We start from the raw sequence: 8,546 nt of genomic DNA on the forward strand, positions 1-8,546 counted from the left end.
TGATCTTGAAGACTTGGTTCCTTCAGAACAATTGTCTCCAGGCACTAGCCTCGAACCAAAATACTGGAGTACTGTAAATTGCGTGAGAGCTGGGGTGGCAAAGACCAGTGACAATATGACCAAGTGGAAGCTGAGGAATGAGCCCAAATATGAAAGTGGCGAGCTTAGGCAAACACTTGAATATTGCCTGATGCAGTGCCCCCGTCAACATCTTTCACTCCTCAGGAACTATTTGAGATCAGTGACAACACCAAGTCTTGGCTGTGGTTTGGAGCCTTGAGTTATGATGATGATGATAGCTACTTTGCTCAGTAATCCCTGGCACCAGAGAGGCTCTACATCCACTGGTGGTGGTGCAAGTGTGAGCGTGCTCTCTAATGGTTGTGTTAGCAGCACTCAAGGCTGGTTGCACAGGAGTCTAAAAAGCATGAGCTGGAAGTCACTGATGCTAACAGGAAGCCTCTGTATCACAATTGTATTGTAATTTTCATTACTGTTTTGTAAAATCCTGAGCCTGTGGGTCCCAGGATATTAAAGCCGCCTTGTGTTTCTTTTTAAATAGGGTCTTTATATTTTTATGAATTATTCACATTTTGCTGTCCCATAACTCTACCAGGATAAACTGCTGCCCTGAGGGTATAGAAAATAAAACATAATTATAAAGTAGTCTTTGTACACTATATAAATGTGAAAAATAGGAAGGGGAAAAATTAAAGTTTGTGGAAACTCCATGCATGGGTCAAGTCTATCCAGAGCGTCACTGAGTTGTTCACATGCTGATCATTCATTATCCACGGTCAACAATCTGTGTCATAGGACATGTCTGGGATTTTGTTCTGCAAGGATTTGTTCAAGGATGTTATTGACCAGGGGAGATGTTGAAGCAGTATGACACTCTTTGATAAATGTTTGTTCTTTCTTTCTTTCAGTTTATTTTTTTGTACTTTGAAGAAAGAAACCCCCCGACCCCCCAGAAACTGACATGCTTCTCAGTATAAAGAGCTGCTATTAACTGGTCTCTAGGAATACGTTTATGGTTGACAGGAAATACTGAATTTCCATATAAGTACTAATAGAGCAGTTCAGTAGTAGTTTAGTGCTACTTGAGTAGTTCAGTGGTTCCTGCAGTCTACAGACACATTACTAGACACCACTTAAGAGCAGATCATTCTCAGACATCACTCTGTTTTTCAGTGCAAAAGAGGAAAGGATTTAGTATTGCCTCTATGTGTCGTCTGCTTTGAGATTTGGAAAAAAAATGGATACATTTCCCCTCTTCTCCCCTCCCATTTATCATTTATTTAAACCTCTGCATTTCATAGTTCTAACTAGAACTGTTCTAAAACTGCTATATGTTTCCATGAAATTTCCCCCCCAAAAAACCGTCATGGAATTTTTCATTTTTTAAAAAAACAAAATGAAAGATTTCTCAGGGGAACCAAAACCACAAACAAACAAACACATGAACCTGGAATTTTTTCAGATTTTTATCAGCAAATTGGAAAATTTTGACTAAAACTGAAAAAATTTCTGTTTAGCAAAAAACAACCCCCCTACCCCTAAACAAACAAACAAACAAAAAAACCTGTCAAAAATAAGTTTGCAGCCAGAAACATGTCTGTTGCAGCCATTACTAATGACGGGGAAATCTCAAAAGGTTTAGATATCAGGTTTGTTCCAGATAAGCACTACAAAGTTCAGTTGCTTTTCTGAAGTTTATCTATACCTCAAGTCCTGCAAAACTGAGCTGGAAATCTTGTGAGGATATGGCTTTCTTGTGAGATTTCTTTGATACTTTCATGTGGTCTGTTGAATTGAAAGGAGAGGAACTTTTTATCACAACTTTTTATTAAGGAGACTTTGCTTCCAGTCCTGGCAAAACCAGAATCTGAAGAGATGCTTAAAAATGGAAAAGAAAAGTGAGGTTCAAATAAAATACAGCTGAAAGGTTCTGTTCAATTTTGGTGCTGAAAAGTTGGTTGGGGTAATGATATTTGAACTCCTCTAAATGTCTGTAACCCTAAATTAGCAAAACTTAAATTGGGCTTAATTTTTTTTTAAAAGAATGATTATTGCAATTTTTATTTGACTGGTTTCTTGATAACAATTGAAAGCTTAACTTTTGACTAGATATTTATAAACTACACAACCTCCTAACTGCTGAAATTAAATAACATAATTCTCTCTCTCTCTCTCTCTCCCCCTCTTGCTGCCTTTGACCTGGGAAGTATTTGTGGAGTTAGTTCCCAAGACTTCAAAAATGAGTTGACCACAAGATAATAAAAACATACGTCAACATCTTAGACTTTCCTTCTGCCACTTCATTGCTACTTCACTGATCAAAAGCAGAAAGAAGTCATTATTAATGTTTAATCTAGCTAATACTTCAGTAGTATTACAGATTGCCTTGGCTCTGTTCTACTCTACTTGCTTTGCCTGGGGTAGAACTGAAGCTTGCCATGAATCTGAAATGTTTTTTGTGTGATGGATAAAAATAAATCTGACACCAAAACAGGGAAATAAAAAGAATTTCATTAAGCCAGACATGTTTGCAATATGTTCACTCCCTGAGGGATGGCAGCATGGAGATTAGACAAAAGCTGGTAGTTTCCCTGTTGTAAAATCAAAGTTCAACATTATTTCAAAGTGGCACAGCTTTTAAACATCAATAGCATTCAGCACGTTGTTCTGGAATGGTGTCTTCTAATCGGGACTTGTATGCCTGTAATAATGTTCTCAGAAATACTGTTGTGGTGTTTATAACTATGAAGTTACGAACATACTGAGCTAGGAAATTTCTCATATGGTTATAAATATTTCTGTTGAAGAAATATGAGGCTTTCTTGAATGAACATTACAGTAGAGATAGGCCTGAACCAAAACTCTAGATCCAAACCACACAAAATATAAGAAAGCTTGGATCTGGATGCAAGTTCAAACCCATATTGCAATACATATGAACTTTGCTTATGCCTTGAACTGAGGGTGGGGTGGCTGTGCACTGCCTCAACAGCAGTTCCAGGAAATAACAGTCATAAGCAGTTTGGCCCAATCTATACTGACTTTACAACAGTTTAAAAATCACAATTAAGAACAGCTTAAATAAGTTGGGGACAAAAGGAGTTCTAATTTGGTTTGCTGTCCAGTGCAATGGGGCCAAAATATATTAAAATGACTGTGCTCTAGCTTGAATTTGAAGGAATGTGGGCTAAAATTTCCAAACTTGGATGCCCTAATTTAAGCAAAAGGTCCATACGGAGGGACCTAAATAAAATGGCCTGATTTTCAGAGTTGCTGAGCACTTGCAACTTTCAAAGAAGTCAGTGAGAGCTGCAAATGCTCGGAACCTCTGAAAATTAGGTCCCCTAGGTACTTGATTTTACGCACCCATGTTTGAAAGTGTTGGCTTTAGTCTAGAGCATGTTTTCTTGAATACTGTTCTAACATAGTTTAGCCTCATACATACTGAATGATCAAACCACATTAGAGTCCCATTTTGGCCACCACAGACTTTAAGTCATGCTCTAAATATGGTTGCCAGGCCATTACAGGTCATGCTACACCAAACTGTGCAATAGGCTATTTTTAAAGGCTGAAAAGGTAGGGCTCTGGCTGTTCCATTAGCCAATAGAAGTCCCAAAAATGCCACTGCCTTTGGGTTTCCTATTTATACAGCTTGGGTGTATTGTGCTGGCTGGTACGTGATGAAACTGAGTTTCTGTGAGACCTGTGGACTGAAATCCTTAGTTACGACTGTATCATTTCAGAGGGAGACTTTCTCTGGGAAGGCTCCATTTCTTCTTTTTAAATGGAAGATACTAGGAGATAGCAGCCTCTTCAGTTCTTGGAGACCTTAGCTATTCTGAACGGCTGAGATCCAGTTTCTTTCCCACTGCCATGTGAAGGGGAGAAAAGGAAGATTAATCAGCGGTCTGCTTCCTCCACAAAAATGGAAAGGGAACGATACCTCCTCTATTTTCCCTCCTCCCCCTCAAAAGGTGTAGTCCACATCAAAAATTGTTTGTTAGGAAAATCTCCCATTCATATCTGATCCTGAGTAATATTAAGCATCCACAACTTCTACTGAACTCAATGGTGGATGCTCAGCACCTCTCAGCATCAGATCCTTAATATGAAAAATCCCCATAGATTCTGATTTACTGTGCCCTGTGAGATGACTGTGTATGTTCTCTGCTGCTCGGATGCAAAATACATAAAAGATGAACTTTTCATTAAGAGCATCCAAGGGGAATGCAGGATGTGCATGCATGTTAGATTCTGCTAATCACATTGTACTCTGGTTAGGTATTCAGTGTTCTTGTGGCTTTCATTTCCAGTCAGCAAAGCCAGTCAACAAAGTCCCATGTTGCATTTTACTCTTTAGCTAAAATATTTGATCAGAAATGTAATAACCTCCTGATTAAGCATTTTTCCAGCAACAGATTAAATCTTAACAATGGAGCTTTAGCGCCTACATTTCTGGTTCAGCTGCAACTGCGAATTATATATGCAGGGAAAACATTTTTTCAATGAACCCTCAATGGGAAATTTTCTAACAGCAAACCAATAAAGGATTTAATAAAATGCTAAAAGTCTAAATAGCAAAAGGCTCTAAATGTTCCATTCACTCTCCAACTGCCTCATGATGATGATGAATTATAATATTTTTTTGTTTTGTGTTTGCTGAACACCTAGCACACTGTGGCCCTGGTCTGTGGCCGGGATTCCTAAGTGCTACCACAGTACAAGTAATTATTGGTAGTAATGGCTGTTATTACTAATGACCTCAGTGAGGTTTTGCCTGAGTAAGGCCTGATCTACATCTAAAATTTAGGTCAAATTTAGATGAAACATTCTTACCCTTACGAGATGGAGTTAAGCTGACCTAAACCATGGTGTAGACGCCATTAAGACGACCGCAGAATTCTTCTGTCAACCTAGTTACCACATCTTGAGGGGGTAGATTTACTACAGCAATAGAAACGCCCCTTCTGTCGCTGTAGCAGTTGTTTATCCACAGTGCTACAACCGTGTAGAGGAAATTGCGCTGCTGTACGGCTTGTAATGTAGACATACCGGAGGAGAGTGAAATACATCTCCTTGGTAATGTTAACTGTATACAGCACTTTTCATCCCATGGATCTTAAAAGGGGCAGACAGAGAGGCTAGTACGCACACCAGACGGCCAGCAGAGCTGGTTCTAGGCTTTAGGGACTAAGTTGTTCTTTGAAAGGCTTGCTCAGTAGCAATGCTCACCTGAGCTCGGAGAGACACTATGGTACATTCGGAATCAGTGCCTCTTGTAGCTCTCACTGGGCTGGTTCTGCTCCATACGACCTCCTCCATGGGGGTGGAAAAGCCACAACCGAGTCCTAAACTATGACTCTGCTAGAAAATAAATTAAAGGATCCACTAAAACAGCTCAAAAGATTAATGAGGTAAATTTCTGAGGGGAAATATGAACCCATTGTAATAAAAGTCAGAGGTCACTGGCATTTATTCGTCACTTGGTGTGCTCTTCTAACTCCTAATGGGAGATAAAAGTTGGTATCAAAGAGAGATTAGACTCATTTGGGTCTAGTGGTATTTCCCCAGGGTCCTGTGAGTGATGTTGTCTTTTCCACACCAGTAACAAGAGGAATGAATATGTTTCTTATAAACTTTTGGCAATTTTCATTCAAGAGCAGAAATGATTAGTGTGTATAAGGAATTTCCTGAGTCTATTAAGAGAGGAAAGAAATGACCTACTTTTGATGAGGTTACAATATTTTCTTCATGCAATCCTACTTCAGTCCTCAATGACCTTTTGCACAAGTAGTTTTGTGTCACATTTGGTACACTCAATACACTCTTATTTTTGATTTTTTTAAGTGTTGTTGGCTTATGCCCTTGTTATGTTGATCAAGAGACAGCCAAATTCATTAGTGGATGGGTAGCAGACTAGTCCACTGTTAGCATGCATTAGAGAAAAGCTTTAATATTTCAAACATTTAAACTCTACAAGAGCGTGTGTCATTACAGCACGGTTGACTGATCATGAAGTACTTGAAACTCTGTAGGAGAACAATGGGACATTTTAGATTATAGAGAATTGTTGTCTGATATTATTAGCTTAAGCAAGCTGGCACTTACTGTGCAAATCAAACTGTTAACACGTCCTTTTTCCTTTACTTTAGTGTTTTGTTCGCTCTTCAGTAATGTTACTGACAATATAGCAGATCACCAAACGCTTAGCAACCTATTCATTATCCCTGTGGGGATCAGTTAGTTTAAGGCAACAGGTTTAGAAATTCAGCTGGAAACAATGGTACCAAGTAAGAGCTATTGTGCACTAATTCCTTACCTAGATGCTTCATTCAAACTAACACCCAGCTTGCCTGCTGTTTATTAAACAGCAGTGCAAAGAAAACATGGGGTGATTAAAAAAAATAATCTTGTTACATGGACAGGTCTTCACAAACTGGCTGAATGATTTAGTTGGAGTGTTATGCCTTGATGTGGCTAAAAGGAGAATAATGAAGGCAAGCAGGGGGTCAAAAGCGATATGAAACAATGATTAAAGCTGTTTCTATCTCTTTGTTGGCATGGATACAATCAAATGAGTTCATTAACATTTTAGATTTCAGAGGCTTCGCTCGGAAAGCAGGCTGAAAAAATATCTGTTGTTCCATTGGCACATTGCGTTCCCCCCCCCCCCCGATATCTTAAATTTGTGCTGATAAGTTTGTTAACTAATATATAGACCTGGTCTAACCTTAAAAATTAGATCAATCTAACTGCGACCCTCAGGATTGTGAAAAATGTTGAGCTCTGAGAGCCATGGTTAGGTCAACCTAACTCCCAATGTAGATGTGGCTAGCTGGACAGAAGAATTCTTCCATCTGCCTAGCTACTGCCTCTTGGAGAGGTGAATTAACTACATCAACCGAAAAGCCTCTTCTGTCAATGTAGGAAGCATCTACTCTACAGCAATACAGAGGTACAGCGGCTGTAATGTAGACATATCCATGGAGTGCATACACGTGTAGATAAATGGATGTTTCAAAAACAATTGTAGGTCATTAATCAATGTGTGTTTATAACATTCAAGCCCCAAACATTTCCCATGTAAAGATACCAGGTAAGAGATGTTCAAAGGTGGGATGGGTATAACAGCAACTAGAAAAAATTAGCTGCTTAAACTGGGATTTTTGAAGTAGCTTAAAGAAGTGCGGTGCCCAAATCCAATGAAATTGAGTGGCATTTGGGTACCTAACTCCCCTAGGTTCCTTTGACACGCTCACCCTTAAATAGCTAAATTGAACAAAACCCAGGTAGAACTGATTTTGTTTCCATTCCAAGTTCATAAACTCACACCTGGGAATGCTGAAATGAGAAGGCACCACATTAGCCCTGTGTCCTGTTTAACCTGAGCAGTAAAAATGGAAAACACTTCTTATGTTGTTGTTTTTGTACCACTGATATTGCACCATGCTGAACTGTTCTTGTTCCAGTTCATATTTGTCTATATTTGGAATATTTGGGATTAGATATAGCTTCGTTTTGCTGTAGGTAGGTGGGGAGATCTAGTCTGTATTCATAGTGATGTAAATGAGTGACTTGAAGGTTAAACTACTGAATATAAGGACCATAAAGTTCAAACAATGCGTCCTCTGGTTCATATAGAGAGTTACATGCATCCAATCTTATGACAATTAGAATTAATACTGTGTATCTTGTTTTGCTGCTTTAACAAACCACTGGTTTAAAACAATCTCATTAGATACAGAATATTTTGAATGGCAAAGCTGCATGCAAACTATGCAGGCATGCATCCTGTGGAAGTAGACTCTTCTGGTGTAGAAAGGAGACTGGAACTGGGAAGACCTGGCTTTGATTCTTGCCACAAATATCCTCTGTGACTTCGTGCAAATTACTCAATCTCTGGGCGTAAAATTTTCAATGGCGCCCAAGACATATAAGTCACTTTCGAAGATGGGATTTGGGTTTGTCATTTAGTTGCTTTTGAAATTTTCCCCCTCTGTGCCTCAGCTCCCGCATGGCTGGTGAAATAATTTGAAATTTTGATGAAATATGGACATTTCATATAAAATTTTGCCTGGGTTTCATTTTCCCTTTTTGACCAGCTCTGTGCCACCCACCAGCCACATGAGGATCACAGTTCCCTACCCCACCAGTGTGTTGTGAGAATAAATTGCATTTATATTTGTAAGTAGCTTAAATAAAGGATGATGTGGGAAAGAGGGCACATAAAGACCCAGACAGAGCAGTATTATGCAGCATCCATGCATTTCAGCTGAGACCACTTCCTTCCAGTGTAGCAAATCATTGCAATAATTATTATGATATTTTATCTTTCACTTGCAGGGGATGTTAGGCTGACCACTGCAGACTCGACTGCGCCTGGCCCCAAGTGAGGACAATGCAACATTGGCAGGAAATAAAGTTTAACCTGAAATTTTGCTTAAAATCTGGATTTGGGTTTGATTTTCAGTTAAACAATGTAAACGAACCTTTAAGCAATGAGTCAGTTCCCACACCCTTCG

The sequence above is a fragment of the Lepidochelys kempii genome, chromosome 2 (assembly GCF_965140265.1).
Source record: "Lepidochelys kempii isolate rLepKem1 chromosome 2, rLepKem1.hap2, whole genome shotgun sequence".
NCBI lineage: Eukaryota > Metazoa > Chordata > Testudines > Cheloniidae > Lepidochelys > Lepidochelys kempii.